This window comes from Megascapheus bottae, chromosome 3, assembly GCF_031878675.1.
Source record: "Megascapheus bottae isolate mThoBot1 chromosome 3, mThoBot2.hap1, whole genome shotgun sequence".
NCBI lineage: Eukaryota > Metazoa > Chordata > Mammalia > Rodentia > Geomyidae > Megascapheus > Megascapheus bottae.
In genome coordinates this window covers 63,225,992-63,253,372 of record NC_143511.1, presented here as the reverse complement: position 1 = coordinate 63,253,372, position 27,381 = coordinate 63,225,992, and the positions used below count along the sequence as shown (strand labels likewise).

The 27,381-nt window shown below is 47.4% G+C and overlaps 1 protein-coding gene across 1 annotated transcript in view; it reads right to left on the bottom strand.

Annotated features, from left to right (window-relative positions):
* The window catches only part of Col15a1 (collagen type XV alpha 1 chain), an 89,030-nt gene that overhangs the window by 59,901 nt on the left and 1,748 nt on the right, over positions 1-27,381 (bottom strand). The gene's annotated exons all lie outside the window — the stretch shown is intronic.

The window sequence follows — 27,381 nt, the reverse complement described above, 5'->3', positions numbered from 1 at the left end:
GCTAGTGCTCTGCCTCTTGAACCACACCTCCACTTCTGGCTTTTTGTGGTCAACTGGAGATAAGAGTCTCACAGACTGTGCATCAATTAAACTATTAGAATATCTCTAGGAAGATACAAAGGAAACCAGAGCCCAAGAACGTCTGCAAGCCGGGTATGTGGTAGTTCTCACCTAGAATCCTAGCTACTCAGAAGGCTGAGATCTAAGGAATGTGATTTGAAGCCAGCCTGGGCAGGAAATTCAATAAGACTCTTATCTCCAATTAACCACCAGAAAAACTGGAAGCGGAGCTGTGGTTCAAAGTGGTATCGTGCTAACCTTGAGGTGAAGAGCTCAGGGACAGAGCCCAGGCTCTAAATTCAAGCCCCTCATAAATGACGACAAAAAAATAAATAAATAAAACCCAACTCTGCATAAATGGAGGTGGAAATTAGGTAGGAGACTTTCTTCTCATGAGACCCTTTCATGATTTTCCAATATTCTACCATATATACTGCATATAAAAGAAGGACATTTACATAGTTTACAACTCCTATATCCACTTTTAGGAACCAAAAAACTGTTCTTGCTTTTTCTTTACTCAGAAATATTACATCTGTACACAGAAAGAAGGGGGGAAACCCCATCCCACTGAGATTTCTTTTCACTCTCTAAAGATAAAAGCAAACTCAAGCCAGGCTCATTCTGTTTTCTCCTTCTGCCTCTATCAGTAAACAGCTTTTTCTCCAAATTTCCTCTCCTTCAGAGGGGAGAGGAGAAGCCCTTTTTTGACAGGATGTTGCAGGTTTAGAAGAGTTCCTGCTCTTGGCTCTGACTCTGTGTAGCATTCACAGCTTTGTTCATTGCACAAGAGTGTCAGGCCCCATCATCCTGGAAGCTCCTTGAGGGTCAGAACTGGGTCCCGCCCTTGGTCCCATTCTCCCTCTCTCTCCAGCACTCAAGCCTTGGATCTCAGCAATTGCTCAGGAGTTATTTAGTGGCCAAACCAAATTCCCAGGAGTAACTAGTAATTCTGCAGCAAATGGGCTGGAGTCTCCTTCTAATGTTTCTAAGTGATATCCCGGGGGCGGGAAGGAGGGGGAGGATTCTGAGGTCATATGGGCTGAGATGGCCTCACTCACAGACAAGAAAACCCTGATCAGGAGAAATCTAAAACAAGAAGACCTAACCAGGAAGCAGCAAATGGAGCGGCTGAGCCAGGATAGACAGAATCACGTGCCCAGACCTAGCATCTTCCCACATCCATGACCGCCTGGTCCTTCCAGGCATTAATACATGGTCGACAAGAGAGGCAGGCTGCAGTGGGGCCTCCCTTGGTTCTGGTCAGAGCTGTGTTCTGGGCCTTTACCAGTGCACAGCCTCTAAGCAGGTGTGGTGGGAATGCAGGTGCCTGGCAAACTTTAGTGATTGGTTTGTGATTGAATTGAAAGGTAGAAACTTAGCAAAGACCAAAGTCCTCAGGATCTTTCTAACCAGCCCCACCCTGTTGCTCAGGCCTCAAACGCACAAGAGAGGACAAGTGTGCAGGCACAGGGCCACCAGCCTTGTTTCCACTGGCTCAGTCACAGGGGGAACCAGGCCACAAATACAGAGGAAGTCCCAGTCAGGCGGCCCTGGGCTCACCAACACCCCTCCCTCCACATGCATTGTTCCATAGCATGGTGTGGTGGGGAGCGACCCTGGCCTGAAGTGACCCATGCTCAGGGCCTGCTGGCTCATTTTCCCCTGGCCTCTGGCAGAAGGACCACCTGCTCAGACAGCCACCAGGGAGGGAAGAACTCAGGAGCCAAGAGAAACAGGCCCAGAAACTGGGTCTATGAACTGTGTCCTGGGATGGCTCTGTGTTGGGGCAAAAAGGAAAGTCAGAGGCTGGGGTCAGTGCTTACAGGGGCTGTCATAGAACTCTCCATCTCAGGATCTCAGAGGGGTCCACACTCCTTCAAGTATACTATTTCTAAGAGGCCAGCTGTATGTATTGAATAAAACACATCTAAAATGCTTTGCAGACAGGTTGCGTAATGAGTCTAATCTGCTACATCCATTTTCTTTTTAATCTAGCTATTTCACTACAAATTGTCATACTGGAAAAGTCCAAGTATCCTAGATGAGTCTGATCATACCTCGGCAGCTGTGTGTGCTGACCCTTCCTCTTGAGGAACCACTTATCTCCTTTTCCATGAAGTTTTCCCAGACTACTTTATTTACCAGCCTAGACCCCTTCCCTTTTGCCCTTGGCTCTGACTGTGTGTAGCCTGTACAGCTTCAGTTCACACAGGCAGCAAGTTCACCATCCTTGGGAGTTTTGTGAGAGTTGATGCTGGCTCCTGTCCTCCTTGTCATCCCAACACCCTGGCCTCAGTCCTCAGTAGGCACTCAGGTCCTGTTTGCCAGCTGAACTAGATTCTGAGGCCTGGTGAGGTACAGGGCCAGAGCTCACACTGAGCCTCTTCTTTGCACGCTTGGTCATCCCCTGGAACCCCTTTCTATCTCCCTGGGAACCCTTCAGACACTGACAGGTTCAGGAAGACAGGAAGGATGGTGGGAGCAGGTGGGAGCAGGTAGGAGAAGGCAGGAACTCTCAAGTTCCAGTCCTGGCTCGGGGGAACACCAAGCCTTCAGATGCCTCCTGGGGAGATCTTACCTTAGTCTTTTTTCTTTTCTTTCACTTCATTAATGTTTCATTTCTAATGGGGATTTTTTTTCAGCTTTTCCATCATGCCTAAAGCCCTCGCTCGCACTGAGCCATGGGTTCATGCTGAATGTATGGAACTGAACCTACCTACAGAAGTAGGTGTGTCATTAAGAAGCTTACAGTGGCTGAGTACCAGTGCTCACACCTGTATCCTAGCTACTAGAGATGCTGAGATCTGAAGATCACAGTCCAAAATCAGCCCAAGCAGGAAGTCCATCAGACTCTTATTTCCAATTAACTACTAAACAGCTGGAGTAGAGCTGTGGCTCAAGTGGTGGAACACTAGTCTGGAGCAAAGCAAGCTCAGGGATAGCACCCAGGCCCTGTGTTCAAGTCCCAGGACTGGAAGAAAGAAGAAATAAGAAAAGAGAAAGGAGGAGAGGAGAAGGAGAAGAAAGAGGAGGAGGAAGTGGAGGAAGAGGAGGAGGAGGAAGAGGAGGAAAAGGAAAAGGAGGAGGAAGAGGAGAAGGAGAAGGAGGAGAAGAAGAAGGAGAAGGAGAAGGAGGAGAAGGAGAAGGAAGAGAAGGAGAAGGAGAAGGAGAAGAAGGAGAAGAAGAAGAAGAAGAAGAAGAAGAAGAAGAAGAAGAAGAAGAAATAACAGCTCACTGTCTATGTAACTGTTAGAAGCCATCCATTCGTGTTTTTCATAAATTCCAAAGCCTTCTGTAGCCCCCTAGTGCCTTCAGTATCAAGTCAAAACTCCATTTAGTAATCTCTGCTCCATCTCCTCAGTCCCTCACCATGCCTTTGTGTTCACTTCATGGGGGACCTTCTATCTCTCTATTTTCTCCCAGATCTGTCTTTACAGTCTTCCTCCCTATAAACAGGGCATCCTCCCTTCTCAGGCCCTCAGCAACGTGGCAGGAAGGAGGGGCAGATGGAGACATCTCAGCCACATTGCTCTGGACCGCCTTCTTTGGTTCTGACTCCAAGGCAAGATTTCAAGGTAGCTCCTCCCCAGAGCCCAGGGAGGAGAGACATCAGACAATTTGGAGATGAAGCAGGCAGAGGAAAAGCTGAGCTGTCACAGCAGGATGCCACTTTTCTCCCAAGGGTCCACAGCCAGCTTCCATGGAAAGCAGGACAGAATGCCAGCACTGAAGAAACAAACAGGGCAGGGTTCAGGGTTTTCCTTCCAAAGGTGGCAACAAGGATGTGGCCAGAGAAAGTGAAGGATGGAAACCCTCCTTAATCCTCCTCCTCCTCTCTCCTCCTCCTCCTCCTCAAGGGTGTCTGGTGCTTCTCCTTTCCCCACTGGGCCTTGGTTTCCCCTTTGGGACAATAGACTGTGAGATCCTAAAGTAACCCTGTGAACTAGATTTGGCTTGGGAGCCTTGCTCCCCCAGGGAATGGAATCTGGCTTTGCAAAGCTCTAGCACACAGATGATCTTCTAGGCCCAGTGCCAAAATCTGGTACTGGTCAGTATTTAAGGCCCCAAGAGGCTAAGGAGACTGCCTCTGGCTCGAGGTCAATGCTGGTTATGGAGAAATTCCAGGATAGCTGAGAAGATGGGAAAATTATAGTGGACCTGCCACCATTGGGTGCACCAGGAACAGCCCCATAGAGGCCTCATGGGACCTGTACCTCCTTCCCACCAGAGCTAAGGGGCCCTGGGTAGTGCCTGAGGGTGGAGAGGGACCAGGACCCCAACAAGAGAGCCTTGGACAGAGATCTGAAGGACCCAAGAGAACAAATCTGAGGTCATGCAGTGTGAGCCATGGCTAGGCCAGGCCTAAAACCCAGATACCTGGCTCCTATCTGCTACGATGGCCTGGGAGGTCAAAGGTGGCCCTCTCTATGCCTCTCCTATGCCTACCCATGCTGAGAAAGACCAACAACACCCTTCAATCTGCTCCAGACTGGGCCCAGCACCCAGGACCCAGAGAAGCCCATGGTGGCCATAGCTTGGGGCTGGAACCACAAGCTAAGGACGTAGAGAAGAAGATAGGGACGATTCTTCTCAGAACCCCACCCGGCCTTCCTGGCCTGGAATTCCCTGCACTCAGCCCCTAGGAAGTTAGGTACTCATTAGAAACCCTTCTCAGCTTCCCAGAGACAATCTGGGGGAGCCCCAGAGAACCCTAGTGTGCTTCCTCCTTGCCCCTCCCTACACCCAGGAACTTCCTAAACCTTCTCTGACTTGTTCTTTGCTTCTCTTCTGGATACCCCTTCCCAGAGGTGCCCCGAGGACTCATGTGGGCCAATATCAGATTTCCTAGTATATCCCCCTTCTTGCTGGAGTGTGTCCAGTGTACACCACAGAAGGACGTTCATTTCTGCTCATACTTCTCCTCAGCCAGAGAGCTCACACCCACTCACCTAACAACCTCGATCATGGCAGGATAGCTCCAATCTTTGGGAGTTCTTGCCCATGTTGAATGGGACCATATCTCCCTTTAACTCTGTGCTCTCTAAGATCGCACAAGTTGGCTGCCACATGTGCACTGTGACTTGTCGGATATCCTACAAGATGGTGTTGAGGGCCTAGTCTGTGAAGCAGACTCTGCCACCATCTCAGCATAAGATCTCAGCTATCCCCTTGCCTCTCCAGGGCTTATCAGGTTCAACATCTACAAAACTAGAATCAAGAACCACATGTGAACCCAAGGCCTTCGGTAGATCTGTGGGCATCCAATTCCTCATCTTCTACATCTGTGCCCAGGTTTTCTAGCCACCCTTGACTGCCAGTTCCTTTAGGCTACAGACTTCAGGTCTGGAAGAAATGAATTCGACAGGGACCAGGACAAGCCCAGCCCTCCCCACAGACTTCCTGGTCTCTGGACAGCACACCAGGGTCATTGAAAACCTCACACAGGGAAATGTCACTGCTCTGCACATGAGGAAACAGCCTCAGCCAGACTGCGGGTTCCAGGGCCTGGGGCCTTACCTGACTCCCTTCATGAAGCCATGAACACAGCCCACTTCTTGTCACCCAGCCTCCATCTGCACCCAGCAAAGACCAAGAGGTTCTTAGAAAAACCTACACCCAAAGCATTTCTTAGAAGAAGAACTGTTTCCCTGCCAAGGAAAAATCCTGAACCAACTTAGAAAGGAGACCTGGCTGAGCAACAATCAAAGACCCCATTTTTCTGAATTACAGAAGAGCATTTTTCTACATGTAAACTTAGAACGCCTCCTTCTCTTTTCCGGTTTTCATATATAGCAAAGGAATTTTCCTGCTCAATGAAGTTACTGTGTAAGCACTCCTCAAGCTCACTTTCTCTTCTCCCACTTTTACTTTCTCTCTCTCTCTCTCTCTCTCTTTCTCTCTCTCTCTCTCTCTCTCTCTCTCTCTCTCTCTCTCTCTCTCTCTCTCTCTCTCTCTCTCTCTCTCTATGCGTGTATGTGTCTATCTCTCTCCCTTTTTTTTTCCCTCTCTAAGCTAAGGAACCTGTGATTAGAAGGAAGGCAGCACTGGATTGCATTGAATAAAGTCCCAACCTGCCCAGCAGCATGTCTAGTTTCTAAAGCACATAAGCATCCTCTCATCTGTTCTTCTAACAGAATGGAAATAAGACAGGGAGACAATCAAGTCTCCAAAAGGGGAGGCAACTCAGTTAGGACTCCAACCCAGGTACTGGCACTGGTCTACTTTCTCATGGCTTGCCCTGGTCAGTTGCCCCATCCTTCTACCTAGACTCTTGCCAGATCCTCTCTTTAGATACCAAAAGGGCTCCTTGGGAATGGAGTATGCCAGTTCATCTCTCAGTGCCCAGCACAGGGCCTTGGCAAAGGTGACCTGTGCATGTATCAAACAATAAGACACACCACCTTGGGTACTTCTCAAAGTTAGGCCCACCTGACTTTATGAGGTAGATGATCCCCTTAGCCCCATGTCCCAGGTTAGACAAGGGAGGCCTAGACATGCGAGATTAGAATTCCAAGGCCTGGAGGGAAATGTGGGACTGGAACCAGGATCCACATAGGAGAAGGCAGGATGGTTTGATGGAAAGGGTTCTGCTCTAGCCACACATCACACTTGTGCCTCCTGCCTGGCCATGGAAGCAGAATCTTCTAGCATGTGACCTGAGTGGATCTGACACCCTTTTTCCAGTTGACAACCATAGCTAAGGGTTGTCTGCCTATGTTCGGTGCATCAAACTGATGTTGACTGAGTCTTCAGTCTGCTCCTGACTGGCTGCTTTACCTCTCTGAGTTGGAGACTGGGCCATGGGACAACCAGAGACTCCAGCTCACAGGGCCATCCTGAGGAGCGTGGTGCAGGCAGGGTCTGGCACAAGCTAGCACTTGGTACAGTGGGAGACCTACCAAATTTGGCTGGGAGCTGGTGGGGAGCAGGGGGAGGGGAGGAACTACTGTCTCACAGTACACAGCCTCCCAGTTCAGCCTCACAAACACCCACCATCTGGGAGCCATTAAACAAGTCATATAATGGAATCAATCAGGGCAGAGGGCAGTAAACCATAGAGCTCAGCCTGGAGAGAATGGAGTGTAACCCTCTCTTTCTGTGACCCGAGACTATCTGCTAGCACCCTTCACACACTCACACACACACACACACACACACACACACACACACACACACACACACGCCCCTTAGTTCTGGCAGAGATCAGACTCAGTACAAAAGCTGTAACTAAGTGTCAGGAAGTGTCTTGCTGCCTTGGTGCCTTGCTGCCATCAAGTCATTAAGCCATCCCTTCGCCCCACTGCTCCAGGCCCTGTGGATGCCTTCAGCACAGGGATGGGGCAGCACAGGGAAGGCCAGCAGGTGAGGGCAGGTGTGAGCGGCCACGGGCAAGGACGAGGAGATTGGTATCAACACCCTCATGGGGTCAGCCTTGCCTTTTCCATTTCAGGAACAAAGACTCTTTGAGAGGGAGAAGGGCCTAGAAGTCTGAGGATGACATCAGTTACAGTGAGTCACTTCACAGCCTGGCCCAGCCTGCCAGGCAAGTCTGGAGGGTTTAGCTCCAGGCTCTGCCAGAAACCCATGCGGAAAATGGAAAAGGTGGTAAAAGTACCTGTGGGAGCCAAGAGGCTGACAGGAAGGGAGCAGGCAGAGGCCTGTCAAGACCTCCAGGTTCAACATCTGAGGGACACAGAGACTCCACATAGGGTAGATATTGGGACCCAGGGTTTCCACGAGCCAGGTCAGGGATGGGAAAGGAGGGCACAGGGAAGGCTAGGAGGAGCAGTGAGGAGACAAATGTGTGATCCACAGATTTACACATGTGTACATCTTCATAGACATACAATCACACAGGCTCCTCCTCCTAAATGCACGCTGGACTCTCAAATGTTCAGACCAACCTCATACCACAAACACACATACATTTTTACATTCACATTCAAATATTCTCATTTGCAGATTCATACCCCTTTAGTCACTCATACAAACAAACCTACATGCTCACACAATACAGCTACCTAGAGCTGTGTGTTCACCAAGATGGAGCCTACTAGCCTGCTCTCTCAGAACACGATGCCAGCCAGAACATAGAAATAAATATGAACAGCAGACACCTGGCACTTGCCCTGAGCCTGGCACAGTAAATGCCTCTTTCATGACTGGTGAAAATGAGAACACAATACAGCCAGTCACATGTTTCAAGCCTGTACTGTGTCCTGGGCAAGTTCCCTTGTATGATAGGAAGAAATGGAGGCACAGAGGAGTTAAATAATTGTCCCAATAGCATCCTGCTTTCAGATCCTAGAACTGGCAATATTAAACAACCATGTGTCCAGTGTGACGCTGTGAGTCTTCCTCTCTAGCTGAGGCTGCTCACCTCCAGGAGGCATGCCTTGAGGGAACTGGCCTCCAGGCCCTTTGGCCTGCCTATTCCATGGCTTTGACTATGCATCCCATCATTCATCTCTCCTCGAATTGACACTGAGCACCTGCTCCCAGGGAAGAGTGGAGCTCCACCTGTCGCAAGAGGCAGCCGCTCTTTCCTGGGCTGCTTCTTCTGATGACATCTGAGAGGACAGAAGACTCAAGTTCTGGGGTCAGTGAGTGGCCATTTATCTTAGCTGACTAAACATTGGGGTTTTTTTGTTTTTGTTTGTCTGTTTTCCAGAACTTGGAGATAGGTCTTTGAGCTTCTTGGGATTAGAGAGAAAGACTCAGCCAGCTCTGGATCCAAACCCTGTTTCTAACTTTAAAAGCTGTGCACCATTGACAAGACACCAGGCTTCCGTGAACTTCTGTTTCTGTATCTGTAACAGAGGAATAACACCACCTGCTTCTGGGCAGAATTTTGAGATTGATCTGTGGTAAGGCACTTAGAGGGTCTGGCGATGGCAACCTCTACTAAACCACAGCAGAGGCTGTTACCATTGTTGTGGGTTACTTTAGCTTTCTTTCTTTTTTTTTTCTCCCTGAAAGTACTGTCTAGAACTACCACAAAAGGTGGTTCTGATCCACCTTTTTCCCTCTGAGTCTGTTTTTTTTTTAACCTACAAAGTGAGTGACAAAATTTCCTCCCTAGATGGCAGTTTAAGACAGGCAGCCTGAGACTTGAACTTGGGCTAAAAGGGATGTTCTTATGACTTGTCATATGTTGAAATGCTACTCAGATTGGAAATGGACTGCCTCCAGTAACGCAAGACTAAACAACAGTGCAAGCCTGGGAATCAGCATTCCCCACCCCACTTCCACTCCTCTCAAGCAAGAAGCCATGGGCCTGGCACCTGGACAGCACAACTCAACAACAGTAACAGCCCAACAGCCCTAGAGTAAGCTCAATGGCGACCCCAGAAAGAAATGCCCACATCCTAATTGCCAGGGGCTCTAAATATTTCCTTATTTGGAAAGTCTCTGTGGATAGAAATAGGAGGTTTTAAACAGATTCTCCTCATAAGCCATGCACTGGAGTTTGACAGAAGAGAGGAGAAGGCACGTGACCACAGGCACAGATTGAAGGGATGTAGCTACTGGATGTGAGGAGAGGCAAGGGGTGGTGTCTCCCTTCAAGTCCAAGAGGAGGTATGGGCCCTGTAACACCTTGGTTTCCAACCTCTCACCCAAGAATAAAGTACTACTGCTTTAAGCCACTTAGTGTACGTTGTTTTGTTACAGCAGCCACTGCAAAGCCATACATTTCCTGGATGATGGATGGGAGCCATCTGAGTTGGGTCATTCAGTACTCACAAGAGCCCAGTAAGGAAAATGCTGCAATGAGCTATCATGAGGAGATGGAGGTGTAGAGGATTTGCTCACAAACTTACAAGTATTGTCTGGGCTCTGACAGCCTGGATTCAAATCCCACAGCCCATCTGCTGAATTGTGGTGCTAGTGGGTCTCAGAGAGCAGACTGGATCACTAGCAGCAACAGCAGCAGTTGGAACCTTACTAGAGAGTCAAGTCCTCTGCATCCATTCACCACAATACACTGAGAACTCCAGGGTGGGACCCCATGCCATGTCTTAACTGGCCCAACATGTATATGACACACCGTCGAGTTTAAGGCCCACTCCACTGCAGAGGCTATGGTGTATCTGATCCCCAGTTCTGGGGAAGCACAAAGCAGGAGATAGAGGCAGGTAGCCAGCAATGAAGCAGTCTGGCAGGGGCCAGAGACCCAGGCACAGGACTCAGGGTAGACCCCCAGCCCCTGTGACCTAGGGAGGGCCTGAGGTCCAGATGGAATATAGAAGTGACTTCTCAGGGGACCGGGAGTTTGACCTAGTGGTCATGCACAAAGACCCAGGTTCGATTCCTCAGTACCACATACATAGAAGAAAAAAAAACAGCCGGAACTGGTGCTGAGGCTCAAGTGGTAGAGCTCTAACCTTGAGAAAGCCCAAGGACAATGCGACAGTCCTCAGGCCCTGAGCTCAAGCCCAGAACTGGGAAAAAAAAAAAAAGTGACTTCTCAGCCAGGCTGATGGGAGGCTGAGTTCCTAGGTAATCAGATCTCATGGACAGGAAACCTTAGTGTTCTAAGGCTGTGTTCCCTCCATGGAGGGGAAGCAGGCAGGCAAGCCTGGCCAAGGCCATCCCTGGAGGTAAACGGGAGGCAAAAAGATTGGGAGCTGTAGCTGATGGGCAAGGGAATGTTGAGGAAGGAGTCTGTCTGCAGCTGGAGGATGATTGTGGCTCCTCTGTGTCATCCCCAAGGAAGATCCACGCAGAGCAGAGAAGTCCTTCAGCTTATGGAAGGGCCTGCAGGATCTATTTTCTTTCTATCCTCCTTTCTCTTTCTTTCTTTTTTTTAACTTTTTGTCAGTTGTGAGGCTTGAGCTCTGAGACCTGAGCTCTGTCCCTGAGCTCTTCAGCTCAAGGCTACCACCCTATCCCTTGAGTCACATCACCACTTCCAGTTTTCTAGTGGTTAATTAAAGATAAGAGTCTCAGGGTCTTTTGTACCCAGGCTGGCTTTGAACTTCCATTCTCAGATCTCAGACTCCCGACTCGATAGGATTACAGGTGTGAGTCACCACACACCACTAGGACCTATTTTCTTGGCTCTCTCCAATCTTCTTCATGCCATGTCTGAAAAACTTGGCGGACACCACTCTGGCTGCACAGGACTTCTGCCCATCCACAAGGGAGTCTCCTCAAAGAATAACTCCACTTCCCCCTCCCCCCTCCTCCCCCACCCAGGTTGCCCAGAAAGACCTGATTTCTCACTGTTCTCTTAGTCTGATCTTATCCACTTTTGCCAGCCTGGAAAAGTCCAATATCCCATCTGAAAAATGCATCCAAAGACCTGATCCAAGTGGATCAGGTGATAGAAAACCTGCCTACCAAGTTAAACGCCCTGCATTCAATCCTCAGTCCTGCCAGAATATATTCTTTTTTAAAAAAGAACTCTCATGAGGACTAATAAATGTCTTGCTAACCCCACCAGAACTATTCAGCGTAATGTGGACTTTACAGTTGTCAAGGTATATATTCATTAATATTCACAGCCACGGAGAACTTGGGATTGACTCTCTGGAGGAATAACCCCACCCTGCTGACAAAGCAGGAGAAATTAAAATTTGCAATCTTCTGCAAAATGGCTGCCCTTGGCTTTTACCCACCTCTGAGTGGGGAGAGCATCTCTGAGCCACATTGGCTTCTCAGACTTCAGACAAAATTCCAGCCGCCTCCACCTTCCTCCCCTTGAAATAAGGGCCTGGGTGGGGCATGTAAATAACAGATGCTTCCTTGCTCTGTGGCAGACGGTTGCGTTCTGAGGTTTGGCTGGAGGCCCCAGGAGGCTGCTCATGGCCCATCTGGGTATTGGGGCATTATGCAGAACCACCAGGCAAGATGGGCCGGGATGGGAAGTGAGCCAGCACCTAGGAGCAGAATAGTTAAGATCCTTGTGTTTCCCTCCCACAGGAGGCCCCCCCACCTCCATGGGGGATGGGCAGTGGGAGAGACATGGAGTGGTAGAAGGGGCTTGAGAAAATATTGCATTTCTTTGGTGATGCTACTAGTCAATGTATATTTAAGATGCTGGCTGATTTGTGGCAATCAAAATTGGCATGATGCTAGTCCATGGCGACAGAGCCACAGGGAAAACTGTGCCTCCGAAGAGGCAGGAGAGGGCCTTCCCATCATTCACTCCATTCTGGCCCCAGTCAGGCGCAGCCCAGCATCTGTGAGCCAACCTTATCTGGACTTGGTCTAGGCTGGACTCTGGGAGATGAGGAAGATGACGCATTTGCTCCCTGACTAGTTCTCAGCCTAGCAGAGGGGATCCAACATCAAGACACATACAGGCTACATGCAGGTGGCTTGAGGTTGAGACCATGAAGAAAAGACAAACAAAGGTCTGAGAGCTCCAGCGTCTGGGAAGGGATTTGCAGAAAGCTATGGCTAGGAAAGCCAGGAGTATACTGAGTTCAGAAATGGGAGAAATGGCTTCTTTAAATAACTACCATCCTTACATCAGAAATTATGGGTCCAGGGCAGATGCCAATTAAAATGCAACACTCAACTAGGCGCTGATGGCTCACATCTATAATCCTGTAATCTCAGAAGGCTGAGATCTGAGGATCATGGTTCAAAACCATGATCTTCCCGGGGCAGAAAAGCCCATGAGACGTTAATCTCCCAGTTAACCACCAAAAAGTTGAAAGTGGAGCTGTAGGTCGAGAGGCAGAGAACCAGCCTTGAGTGATAAGGCCTTGAGTTCAGGTCCAAGTATGGACCTGAATGGAGAACCTGAATGGAATGGAGAAGGGAGAGGGGAGGAAAAAAATAAAGCAACACTAGCCACAGGCTGAGCTCTGAGATGTGCACTTCCCTGCATGAAAGTATTTAATGTCAGGGGTGTCTTTGGTACCCTGTGTTTTTTCTTTCCAGATGAATGGATTGATGGTGAAGGGCACTGCCTGGGCTGGCTGGACTACCCGCTTGGTTGGGGAGACATACATGTCTGGCCCAGGAGACTGAGATATAGGTGACAGGCAGAAAGGCGCCTTGGAAGGCTTCTGAGGAAGGATCCAGCTGACCATTTTAGGAGGAATAACTCTTTCTCCCCTAACTGCCATCCTGGCAGTCAGGCCCCTTCCCTTGCCAAGGAGAGGGTGGGACTGGGCGACCTGGAATGTGGAGTGCAGGCGGGAGTTTGGCAGCTGCCGTGAGTCCCTTGCCTGCAGTCTCTCAGTGCTTGGCATGTAAGCCCTGGGCAAAATCAAGATGCCTGGGAACTGCCCGAGGCATCCCCACAGATGCACTTGTGTGAATCCAGGCAGGGCAGGCGGGGGCGTGGCAAAATGAGCTCATGGCTTCAGCAGGCACTGTGAAATTGCGCCTACACTGGTCAAGATGGAGGAAGAATTGAGGGTCATTGTCAGAACTGAGAGCATCAGAAAACACCAGGTCCAATGGGCCCAGGATGAGAAAACAGAGATACCTACAGCATGTAGTATTACCAAGGACCCAGGCCACATCCCCACACATGACCCTCATGACCTTGAAGGTCATTTACCTGGGCCTATGGCTGTCAGGTGTGGGAGAAAGCCTCGCACAGAGCCTGGTATGCAGGAGGTGTCAAGGACAAAAAGTGTTTCTGAAGCTGTATCAGGAACCTGCACTCCACACGTTGCTGTTGACTAGGAGAAATAAACAGCACATAAAAAAAAGAATCTGTCTTACAGTTGTTATCAAACACATGACATCCCTACAAATTTGCTGGCTTTTGTTATGCAAAGAGACTGGCTCTCCACAGTATGCTTGAGCCCCCATTTGGCTCTACTATGAGATTCCAGTTGAAGGCAACAACCAGAACAGATGGTGACCTGAAGTCATATTTTGAAACAGTCTGACTCTTGTTTAATGTAGATGAAAGTACAGCTTGACAGGCTCCAAATGTTTGCTGGAAGAAGAGCCTGTGGCCTCTAGAATAATAAGAGGGAATCTGACGACCTTTGGGATGAGAGCCCAGGAGACAGTGGGTGGGGGAGGCAGTGACCTGGGAAGGACCAAAGGAAAACCAGCTTTGCTGCCATGGTACAGGAAACAGGATATGGAAATGTCAGGAGAAAGATCCTCCAGCAAGGCAAGACCTTGGGCATTTTCTTTGCCTTCTTTTTTTTCTTTTGGTGCTAGTCCTAGGGCTTGAAATTGGAGCCTAGGAGCTGTCCCTGAGCTTCTTTTGTTTAAGGCTAGCACTCTACCACTTGAGTCAGGGTGCTGCTTCCAGCATTTTTTGGCAGTTACCTGGAGATAAGAATCTCACAGACTTTCCTGCCCAGGCTAGCTTTGAACTGTAATCCTCAGATCTCAGCCTCCTGAGTAGCTAGGATTATATTTGCCACCAGTACCCAGCTGTGGGCATATTCTTCACCTCTTTGAGCTTATAGGGACATAGACGAAGCAATCCTTACAAGATAAATGCCAGGTGCGGAACACATCCTATTCATTCATTCACTCACAAATGATCACACATGTAGCTGTTGGAGATGGGAGTGATGGGAATAGATATGGCCTGTTTCCATGGGTCATCCAGCACTGAGCGCCTCCTGGACTGACAGTAGAGCCCTAGGTGAGAGGGGGGCTTCAGAATACTGGTGCCTAGCCCCCACCCCAATCAAATCTCTGGGGATGAGGTTAGCATTTTACACAGCTCTCCAGAAGGATGATGCTCAATGACAGGAGATCCAGCATCACTGGGACTAAACACCTGCACTTCCTGCTATTCCTTGCCCACGTCTCACATGACCAGCAAGGTAGGCTTCCTACCATCCCTATGTCCAGGAGAGGAAATCCAGGCACTTTCTGAGAATATGGCCCAGGCCACAGAGCTGCTAAGCAGTTCAGGGATCTGGATGACTTTACAGCTCAGCTTTAGCCACCTCGAGGCCCATGGGGCAGAAGACAGAACAATCAGGCACCTGTGAGTCCAGCCACACTTGGGAATTTCAGATTGCTGCAATGCACTCATCTGGAAACTGGCAGAGCTTCGGGTCCAGTTCTAGAACCACACAATCTCTTCCTTTTCCTTCTGCCAGTACTGGGACCTGAACTCAGGGACTTGACACTGCGCCTTAGTTTTTTCACTCAAGGTTCAAGCTCTATCACTTGAGTCACAGCTCCATTTCTAGCTGGTTAACTGGAGCTAATAGTCTCATGGACTTCAAACCACTATCTTCAGATCTCAACCTCCTGAGTAGCTAGGTTTCAGGTGGGAGCCACCTATACCTGGCCTAAAACCACATGTTTTTTTTAAACAAGTTTCTGTTCTCTCCAAAGCTCCATCTGTCATCTGACAGAACTCAAATAGATGATCTTCAAAGGCCACTATCTTCGTTTGGTGGGTTCCAAAGGAAGTAAGATACTGGGAGTTCTGCAGATCCCATGAGAAGTGAGACCCAGCCACACAAGGTGTGTGAATGGTGAACTGTGCCTTATCAACCATAAAGGGCCACAGGCAGCAGAAACCACATTGGAAGCTGCCCTAAAGGGCAATGCTTTAGAGATGTGGAACAGGACTGGCCAGTCTCCTTCATGCATATGCACAAGCAGCATTTTCCAAATTCCACCCCAGCTTCCCATGGTAGAACAGCCACACACAGTAATTCCTGGAGAGGTAAACAGACGGAGAAAGATGAGCTTCTCCTCCAGCCAACACCATACACATGCATTTATTGCACACCTGCTGCATGGCCGTCCCCAGGCCTTCAGCAGTGACAGAGACAAATCCCTTCTCTCTTAAAGGTGACAGCTTTAGCACAAGAGCTTTGGAGGGCAATGACCCCTCACTTAAGGGTAATAAAATTCAGAGAACTGCCAGCCTGGATAGACAAGTCTATGAGACGCAATTAGCCAGCAGAAAGCAGTGTTGGCAGTGTGGCTCAAGTGGTAGAAAGCCATCTATGAGCAAGAAAATGGGAACTCAAGCTTAAAAAATAACAAAACAAAACAAAAATGAGATCAAATGTGAGTAAATAGTTCCTCCACACAAGTGAGTGAGCTGTTAATGGAGAAACTATTGAAGCAATAATTTGACGGAGGATCTCAAATCTCTAGTCAAGATAATATCTCTACTGAATATGCCATTGCCAGAGACAGGAACCCCGGGACCGTGTCTCTGAGGGTCCAAATCTAGCTAAAAAGAAATTTGGAAATTCCAAAGAGGAACCTGAAAATTGAATGAACGTCTCCTTGCTTCAAAGCATTTCAAGTTTCCACTTGATCACTTATGTGTTTGTTTCTTTTCATAATGTAAAAATGTCCTAAATTATTCATCAGGTCAGACTGGGCTCCTCCCCCCAACTGACCAACCGCTGAGTAAAATAGATGCTGCAGGAAATAAACAATGAGGCTCTTCGCAAGACCTCTGTCACACAGCCAAGAACTGCAAGCTAGCAAAGGAGCAAGGGCTGGAGAGGGAAGCAGTTCTCTAAAGGCATGGCTTAGGCAAGGGGAGGGGAGCACTCCATCTCATCCCACCCAGCCTGACCATCCCAGCCATCACCACTCCCAAGTTTTCCACCTGGGGTTCCTCCTGGCAAGAATTTTCTGCATTGTATTTGAGAGTATGCATTCTTAACAGAAATCCAGAGCACATGAAAGAAGAGATCAGATTAGAGCTGGGCTACCCCAAAATGGTACCAATGGGGACAGCTTTACCCAGCCAAGTCTGGCTGTGTCTCACTGCTTAGAGGAGATCTTAGGACCTTTTCCTCACTCATTCCCTACTACCAGGCAGCTGGGATGGTCTGCAAGGACTCTGGGTGACCCTAGGAGAAACAGACTCTTGGTACTGTCTGAAAACTCTTGCTCCATCCCTGTTCCCCTAATATTTGCTGCAAGAAGCCATGGAACTTCCTCTCTAGGCAACACAGATGTGTATCCCTCTGCCATAACCCAGAAGAAATTCACTCTCCAGGAGTCAGAACCCACAATCCTATTCTGTACTTCTGAGTTGGAGGCAATCAGCCCTTCACCTCTGAGCTATGAGTGCCTCATGGTACCCCAGGGCCATTTTCCAGGGCCATGCAAAAGAAGGTAGCTACATGACAGAGACTCTACTTTCTTCCCAGAGACCCCATCCCTACTTCTCCTCCCTCACATGCTCTGAGTCCTCACTGACCATTTTTTCCATCCTCTCCTCATCCTGCTCCCTGTATCTGGAACATTCCACTCCTCTGCCAACCCATCAGCCCCACCTCCTTTCCTGGCTAACTCTATTCAGCCTTTGGATTTCATCATAAACAACATCCTTGAGAAGACTTCCTAGACATCCCAGTATAGATAAGAGTGTCTAGGTTTTTATTTTCATAGCTTCCCATTACTTTTTCTTTCTTTGAAACAAGGTCTTACTATATAGCCTAGGCTGGCTTTGAATTTATAATCCGGCTGTCTCAGTCTCCCTCGTGCTAGGATTACAGGTGTGTACTCCCATTTCTAGCACCTAGAGTTCTTTACAACACCATTTTTAGGGGAGTATACTAGTGCTAGGGCTTGATCTCTGGACCTTTTGCTCTTGTTTAGCTTTTTCACTCAAGGCTAGTACCCTACCACTTAAGCCACACCTCCATTTCTGGCTTTTCTGTGGGGGGGCATTGCTGGTTAATGGGAGAAAAAGAGTCTCTTAGATTTGTCATCCAGGGATAACTTTAAACAGAGATCCTCAGACCTCAGCCTCCTAACCAGCTAGGATTATAGGCATAAGTTACCAGCATGCAGTTTCATAATAATATTAGCCTTATGAATGTGACATGTTTGTATTAATCTTCATTTCATGTTGTCGTCTACTACTGAATGGGAGATTCCATGACAGCAGGAACCAAGCCTGTCTTGTTCTTTTGTGCCCAGCACATCAGACATGGCCTTGCATAGCAGTCAATAAATGTTTATAAAGTAAAAATGAATGGACAAATGAGTGAATGAAAAACCCACCAGGTTATCACAGGCAGAAAAGCCATTTCTACCATGGTCAAAAACTACAAGCCAGGTGTTGGTGGCTCACACCAGTAATCCTTACTACTCAGGAAGCTGAGATCTAAGGATCATGGTTCCAAGCCAGCCTGGGCAGAAAAGTCCCCATGAGATTCTAATCTCCAAGTACTCAAAAACCAGAGGTGACCTTGTGGCTCAAGTAGAAGAGCACTAACTTTGAGCACAAAGAGGTTCAGAGACAGCACTCAGGTTCTCAGTTCAAACCTCACAAACCATAAACAAAAATTTTAAACTGCGATTAAGATGGACAATGTGACACACCTGTAATCCTATCTTCTCAGTAGGATGAGATCTAAGGGTTGTGTTTTGAAGCCAGACTGGACAGGAAACTTCATGAGACTCATCTCCAAGGAACTGCCAGAAATGCTGGTAGTGGCACTGTGGTTCCAGTGGTTGAATGACAGCCTTGAGCAAAAAAAGCTAAGGAACAGCACACACACACACACACACACACACACACACACACACACACACACACCCTGCAATTAACTCTCTCCCTCCCATTCATCCTGCAAAGTCCTTGTCCAGCCATGTTTCACCTTTCCCCACTGGATTATGGCTATGTGTCTTCCTGTACCCTAGAGTCAGATTCTAACCCTCAAAGGTGAATGACATTGTCCTTTCCCCCTTCGTCCTTGGTGAGAAGGACTTGACAAGGGATTCAAACCAGATACAACACAATACTGAGAGACGCTACAGCAGTCTCAGAAGAAACATGGGTAACACTGAGATTGAACCTGGATGCCACAGCCATTACCCTTTATTGAGAACATGCTGAATGCTGGGCACTGTGCTGAGATCTTGGGGGTCATGATTACATTTCATGGTCAGAAGAAACCTGACGCATTCCTACCCCCTTACAGATGAAGAGACGAAGGCTTCAAGAGGATTAGGAAGGCAGGCAATATACACAATGTCCAGAATAAGACTGGCTGGAACTGACCACAGCCTCACCAGCCCCCAGGCTCCAAGGCACTGCAGCTCTCACTCTGGCCTGGTGTTCTCCTTCTGGGTGGTTGAAGTGTGCCTTCTCATGCCCTGGGTCTGGGGTCAGGACTGGGACCATTCATTCCCCACAAGCCCTGAATGAAGCCAGGCTGATGTTGCTGATTCAGGGCCCACAGCTTGAGGAACGAGTCTATAAGAAGAAAAGGTGAACAAGGATGAGAAGGAAGCATGCATGGTGAACTCAGAGCCCAGCAAGTAGCTCCTCATGGCTGAAATCAGGATGCAGGGAAAGCTGTGAGGAGAAGAGGCCCTAACTCCAGCTAGAGTATGGAATGACCTGTGCTGTAATGGAAACCACTGGATGTGTTTGAAGAAGAGGCACGACATGATAGGACATGAGCTTGCAAAGAGGAGATGGAGGTCAGAGAGGGGAGGTTCTACTCACAGTAAGGAACCACAATAATCCATCTGAAAGCTGTGACACAGACCTGACCTCAGGTGGGGTGCAGGGCTGGAGGGAGAAATGGCATGCAGACATTGTCGAGGCAGAATTCCTATGTCTAAAACAAAGCTATCATTCACTTACGGGACTAAGATGTCTCAGGCACGCTGGGCACTGCAGCAACCATGCAGAGACCACAAAAGCTAGAGGCAAATCTAAATTCAAATGATACTCCAGTCTCAAGCAGAACCACCCATAGAAACAAGCTCAGCAACCACTGCTTCCAATCCAGCCACACCGTCTCTGTGGTGAGCCAGCCTTTCCCTCCCTTGCAGATTAAGTATCTGTGTGCAGAGAGAGGAAGGGCCCTGGCCAGGCACCTACAGCCAAGCTAGGATCAAGGGATCCTGACTCTGGTCCCGCACCACAGAGCAGAGCAAAGGAAGGTGTAACAGGACACTTGTCCACACTTGAGAATATTAAACAAATGAAACAAGTCTGTTTCTTAGAGAGGAGAAGGAGGGAGGGACCCTGAAATGAAGCCATCTCCTGTAGAGACAGTTTAACCTGGAATAAAGTTAGAAAATGTGTCACACGGAAAAACTCTGTAGTGAGAAATGGTTTCCTTTTTTCTCCCCACCCCCACGCCGCCCCGCCCCGCCACACTCACTTTTTTTTTTTTCTATAGAGTGAGTAATTTGGCATTTTAACGAGACAGAGGGAGTCAGCCGCTGTAGTCTCTGTTTAGGACCAAATATACCCAGTTGTTGGGCAGTTTTGTTTTGTTTTGTCCCAGCTTCATGAATGGGGCATCAGAGAAGGACAAGGCTCAGAACAAGGGAACAGGACTGAGTCCTTCTAAGTCATCTCATTGCCACCATGTGTCTTGAAGTTCAGCCAGACCGAACTCAGCTGTGCTAGAATGCTCTTGCTAATGGTGATTTTATTTGCTTTTTATTTTTTTTAATGGCAGTATGGGGTTTGAACCCAGGGCTTTGTGCTTGCTAACAAAATGCTACTTGAACCCTACCCCTAACATTTTTTTCACTTTTTACAGCACAGATCTCATTTCTGGTATTTTCTAGGTCCATATGAAGGCCTCAAAACATCAGAGATCTGACCTGAGAGTAATGACTCTTAGCTCTAGCCCCAGCTCTGCTGCCAACTTGGTCTGTGATCTTGAGCTAGCCACATCCCCTCTCTGGGCTTCTCAGCACTAAGACCGTTCCTGCTGGTGGAGAAGCAGGCCCAGCCAGTTTCATAGAGAGCTTTGACTGCTGCTGTTGAAGCTGCAGGATTCAGGTTCAGTTAGTCATTAGCCAGGACCGGTGCAGCTGTACACTGATGGATGAAATGCTAACTATCTCCAGACCTGGAAAAGCATACCTTCAATGTGTCTCATATTTTATCCCCTGGGTATCTGTTGTATCACAGTAGGTGGCTTCAGGGTGAGACCACCAGTGGGGCTGGAGACCCATGGAGACTTCGTCATGGTCCAGGATTCATAATACTGGAATTTCACTAAGGTCTCCAAAGCCCCTGGCTTTGAATGATTCATTCATGAATGTATTCAAATGCTCATTGTATCCTGGTGGTGCCCTGTCAGAGGCTAGGGAAACATGGATAAACAAAAAAGGGTTCCTGCCCTCAAGGAATCCACAATGATGTGGGAATCGGAAGTAATGAGGCATAACTTGTCACCAGGGACAGGCTCAACACTCATCCTAGACATGAGGGATTATTGGTACCTAGTCACAGATAAGGAAGATGTGGATAAGGGAGGTAACTGGCCCCAGGACACTCAAAGGGAAGTAGCAGAGCTAAGATTTGAACCCATGACTCTGGGACTGAGTTCATGGATATGAACTGTGTCTTCTAATGCACTCCCTGAGTGACTACTTTGCCACTTGTGGATAGGCGCTTTTTCCTCTGTGGGGCTCATAACTCACCTTTGAAAAGAAGCCATTGGACTGGATTCATTCTAGTTCTTATACTTGAACCAGAAACTTTTAAACTCTTACTAGTGGCTGAACCTCACCTTGAATAAGCAAGCGTGCCTGGCATCAGTTCCATTGCAATCCCTAAGGACCTGAGCTCTTACATTTCAAATGAAAAAAAAATCCTCTTTTCTCTTCCTTCCTGACCACAAGCCACATGTGCAGAATGTGTGAGTGAATGGAGGGGAGAGAAGGGGGGTTCCCAGCTCTGAGCACTAAGGCTACAGAGCTGAGGAGCCATGCAGATGCTGGCCTTTTTGCCATTACCATTTTCCTAAGATTAGCAAAGCAGCAGCCATGGCAAAGGCAGGAGAGAGAGGTGTTCTTATGTACAGCACTGCCTTGCCAAAGAACGCAGAAAGAGTCTTGGAAATGGGCAGGCGCCAAGCCTGACTTTGTACTGGAAAATATTTGCAAGAATACTCAAATAGAGAGCCATGCAAATACTGTCATCACAATAGGGTTATAATAGTCAACAGTTGAAAGCAGCCCAAAGGTCTAAAAGAGGAATGGTTTAATTATGGGACATCCATATGACAAAACGCTCTTTCAATTACAAAGAATATTAGATAAGAACATAAATGTTCCAAAATGAGTGTCTAGTTGATTGTTGGTGGGGGAGGAACAATCAGGAAAATGCACTTACAGAATGAACCATAATGAACCATTCATATTCTAATATATGTGCATATTGGAGCATGGAACATAAACAGAAGATAAGACTATCAAAATTGAACAGTTTATCTCTGACCCATAAGATAATATGTGATCTTTCTAAATCCCTTTTCTCTTTTTTTTTGTCCTAGGCTTTAGAATAATCATGAATTACTTCCATTAATGTTACTTTAAAAAAAACTCCTCTTTTAATGGCTTCTGATAGCCTCAGTGCTTGCCATCTTCAGTAGACACCCACACATTCACTCTGGTAATACCCACATCTTGGCTCTGGCAGTACCCAGTCTTACATGGATTGTATGAGGTACTCAAGACAGACTCCCTAGTCCATGAGCCACCTGCAGCAAACCAATCTTCACTGCTGCTATTGCCAACTCTTCTCCTAAGAGGGCAGGAGGAAGATAGACTTTAAAAGGACAGCCACAGCCAAAACAGGCCAGACCACTTTAAAGACTTCAACAGAAGCTCTTTAAGAGAGAAAGCTAAATTCAGAAGCCTCCCTAGTGAGAGGTGGAGTGCAGTGGGAAATTGGCCCCACGTGAATAGCTCAGAGATGGAAAGACAACTCCTACAGGGCCTTAAGCTGACTACTTTCTGCAGGCCAGACTCCAGCTAATCTTCCCCAAACTGGAAGTAACTCCCCAACCTCTGAGTCAGGGGACCTAACTCCTTTAAAACAGATGCCCTCAGAACAGCTTTCTTCTCTGTCCTTGTCACCCATGGCAGGTAACAAGTAGGAGTGGGTTGAATTGAGTTGAGGTGGGCTGAGTTGAGTTGGGTTGGGTTGAATTGAATACGATTGGATTGAGTTGGGTTAACTTAGATTGAATTGAGTTCTACTTGGTTAAGTTGTGTAGAGTTGTGTTGTTTTGGACTGAGTTAGTTTAATTTGAATTGGGTTCGGTAGAATTCAACTGAGTTGAGTTGGGCTGGGTTGGGTTGGGTTAGGTTAGATTGGGTTGACTTGAATTGGACTGAGTTGGGATAATTTAGGTTGATTGAATTTTGAGTTGAGTTGTGTTGGACTGAGTTTGGTTGAGTTAGGTTGAGTTGAGTTAGGCTAAGTTGGATTGAGTTGGGTTGAGTTAGGTTGAGTGGGTTGAGTTAGGTTGAATTGGGTTGAGTTAGGTTGGGTTGGGTTAGGCTGAGTTGGATTGAGTTGGATTGAGTTGGGTTGAGTTGGGTTGAGTTGGGTTGAGTTGGGTTGAGTTGGGCTGCATTCTGATAGAGACTGCACTGCACTCAGTAGGTGACTTGAGTCCCATGTCTCCTTTCTCAGCTAAGACTCAGGAAGAGGTCTGACAGTCTTCTAGACTCTGCTCTGAAGTTAGACTATGGCTCTCTCTAGGTGGGGTGCAGTAAAGAAAAATGAACTACAGTCCAATCTGACTCTTTTAAGCACCCCTCCACCGTTCAACTCCCCTGAGCAATACCGACAGCAGTAGCTCAGGCCCCACTACATGGGGGCTCTGGATATGAGCTTATCCATTCCCCTTTAGTTAATTAGTTTGTTAGAAGGTTAGAAGGTACTGTTTTAGCATAAGATTGCTCCTCTCTATTTTTACTTTATTTCATTTTATTTATACTTTCAATACCGAGGATTAAACCCAAGGCCTCATACTTACTAGGCATATGAGCAATGTCCTCAAGCCTAGGTTTGTATAGGTTTTTGAGACAGGGTCTTGGTAACTTTGCCTGGAACACTAACACTGCCTCTCTTTTGAGAAGTCTCACTTAACACCTTATAACTAGTACAATCATGTCATGAGGAGATTATCTGATAAAACATCTCTAAAGAACACAGGCCTTATGGGAACAGGCTGGGGTTGTTATTTTTACCAGACCTCAAAACATATCACAAAATAAAAATCACCAAGATCACATGGAGCTAAGCACCTAGACACATACATGCACCTATGTACATGTACAAGGCACAGACATTAAAACAGTAAAACGTATATCAATAGTAGAAAAAATATATCTTCTATCATAACCACGATGAGCCACATAATTATGTAGTGCTAAAGCCCAGCTGGGAATGTATTTCACAAGATGTTAGTTAAAGAGAAAACAAGAAAGTTGGTACCTATCAACTCTTCAATCAGAATCCAGTTACTTAAAGCAACACAACCATAGGTAGCCTGGGAGATTTGTGTAATAGACCTTTATCTGCTGCAATGCAAGAATTCTGGTGACACTGCAATGTAACCTGGAAGAGGCAGGGTGATGCCATTGGTCAATTTCAGTCTTAGGTTTATGTGGGACCCAGGGGTCATGGGGTAACACATGTCAAGATAATGAGAGAGGGTGGGCTGTGACCCTTGGGTATTGGGTAAAAAGAGCTTGGAGAAAATGGTGTTGCAATTGTCTGTGGCTCTGCCATTCAGTTCATGACCCGTGAGCCCCTGGGGCAGACATGAGTCCAACTCCTTCTCCCAAGCCAGCATGCAGCCTCGGAGAACTGGTCATCCATCTATCTCTGTGGAACTATGTGGGATACTTAAACTTCAAGCGAGGTAGCCCTTTTTCATTCCCTAATGTTTTAAACTAGAAGGAATCTTGAGATGAAGGAGTCTTACCTGCTTGCATAGGAGCACTGAGGTTTAGAAAGGGAGAGTGAACCTATCTCAGTTCACCGCAGAATCAGTGAGGTTTCTCAAAGCTTGAAAGTTTAAGGGTGGGGGCAGGAAATTCACAAAGGTCCACTCTTCAATAGATCCAGTATTCACAAGTTTACCCTCTGCCTGTGTTCCATGCTTATCAAGACATATAGGCACAGGTCAACATTGCTCTTCCAGCTGGAACTCAGGACCCATTCCCCAAGGAAACAGCGCCCTCTGGGGTGGGCAGCTGGTGGGCTGAAGTGGTGCTGGCCTATAACAGGCTGGCCTCTACTGGTAGCCCCATCCCAACTAAGCCCAGATACCCTTTGACAGTACATGCATTGGGGTTAGGAGGGGTATTTTTGGTTTCATTTTTCTGGTTCTGGGGTTTCAACTCTGGCGGCTGGGCACTTTCCCTGAGCTCCTTTTACTCAAGGCTAGCATCCTACCACAGCTTCAATTCACACTTTTTTCTGTGATTAATTGGAGATAAAGTCTCACAATTTTCCTGCTTGGGCTGGATTCAAACTGTGATCCTCAGATCTCAGCCTCCTGAGTAGCTAGGATTGTTGGTGTGAGCTCCCAGCTCCCAGCCATGCTTTATGTTTTTATAAATAGCTTCACTGAGGTAAGTATGGATGACATTCAACATTGATGTATACAGTTAAATAAGTTTTGGTAGAGTTATAAGTTGAACAGTCACCACCTCAGCCCAGTTTTAGAACATCTCCCAGAAAGTTCTCACACCCATTTGTATGAATCCCTGCTTCTGCTCTTGGCCTGGGCAACTATTGGTGTTTGTTGTTGCTGAAGTCTTCCCATACTTGTGATAATCTATCCGTGGGATAATATAGCCCACGGCTTGTGATAATATATGCTCTTTGCATGTCTGGACTCTTTCAGTTAGCCTAATGCATTTAAAGGTTATCTATATTGTAGCAGAAACTTGTGCTTTAAGTGATTTTTTTTATTGCTGAATAGTATCTCATGGAAAGAACATACAACACTGTGTTCATTCAGCACTGATGGACTTCCATCTTGGCTCATTCTGAATAATGTTGCCATGAATATTCACATACAGTTTTTAGGGCAGGGATACACTTTCATATGGGAAGATATTTAGGAGTAAAATCACAGAGGTGGTGGGATAAATATGTTTCACTTTGTAAGAAATTGCCAAATGGTTAAGAAAAAACAAGAATGGCCAGGTGTGGTGGCTCATATCTGAGATTCTAGCTACTCAGGAGGCAGGAATTGGGTTGTGGCTTGAAGCCAACTCTTCCCTGGTCTCCATGCTTAAAAAATAAAGTTGGTGACTTCCCATCTCAATGAACAAGTTGGGCAAGATAGCATGTTTCTGTTTCCCCATCATTTATGCAGGGAGCATAAATAGGAGATAGTGGTCTGAGGCTAGCCCTAGGCAAAAAGCACAAGACTGTATCCAAGAAAATAAAGCTAAAAAGCTGGAGGCATGGTTCAAATGATATATAAATCACAGTATAAGAGGTGGAGAAGGGAGAAACCACATCCCCATAGCAGCCTACATACAAATCCATTTTCAGAAACCACCTGCTTGAGGGTTTAGCAGGGTGGAAAATTCTTGGAGTCTATGGACACATAAAAGTATCATGGATCTACTCAGGAATAACTGTGTGGCTTTAGGCAAATACCATGGCTGCTCTGAGCTTCCTCTGTAAGACAGAGTCTAACTCTAACTTCCCATCTGTGCTGGGTAGTGGATGCAGTTACTTGGAGGAGATTGAATGTATTGTAGACTACACAAAGCCACAAAGGGTGGAGAGGGGGGATGGCCAGTTCCTGTTACAATTGCACAATTATGACCCTCCAATCATGGGACTCATTGCAGACTGCAGGGCCTGTAAAGCCTCTTCTGCCTCTGAAGCTCCTCTAACTGAATATTAGCATGGTTCATAGGAAGGATGCTAGAGTCAGACCAGCCAGTTCAAATCCTCCCCCTCTACATTCAACAGGCTTGAGCTTGACATTCAATCTGTTCATCTGGAGATCGGACAGAATAGCAATCCTCAGTGCTAGGATGAATAAGTACACAGTGTTTCATGAGAGTTCGCCATATTAAACTGCAGCCAGAAGTTGGATAGTTCACATTATGGGGCAGGGGTGGGGGGGGGGGATTCTGGCTCTGAGTTTTATATAAAGGATGAAGCAGGACTTCCTCTGCCCTTGAAACAACAATCGTGACCTGACTTCAGGGGACAAGGTTATGGATCAAGGCAAAGAAAGAAGCACCGCTTTCCTTTCCAGAAGCTTAGAGAGTGGTGAGTATTGCAGAAAATCTCCAAAGACCACAGAGCCCAAAGCCTGCCCTCAGCTGCCTAGCTGGCAGTGCCCTATGTCACATGGGAAATTGCAGCATTCTGACAAAGACCAGGGTGCTGAGAAGCAAAAAGTGCTCCAGCTGGCCTTTGATCTCCAAGAAATGCCAAACTGGATGTCTTGGCAGAAAAAGCTATCATGGCACTTGGGGCTTACGCCCTAGGAGACCATTACGAAGCTGCTCTGGGCTTCTTCTGGTGCCCAAATTGTTAACTGAGGCCACACAGGCAGCCCCCCAGCTTTCTCAGGGAACCAGTCTTCCCACCTTTTATGCTACTCAGACTGAATCATCGGAATCCAC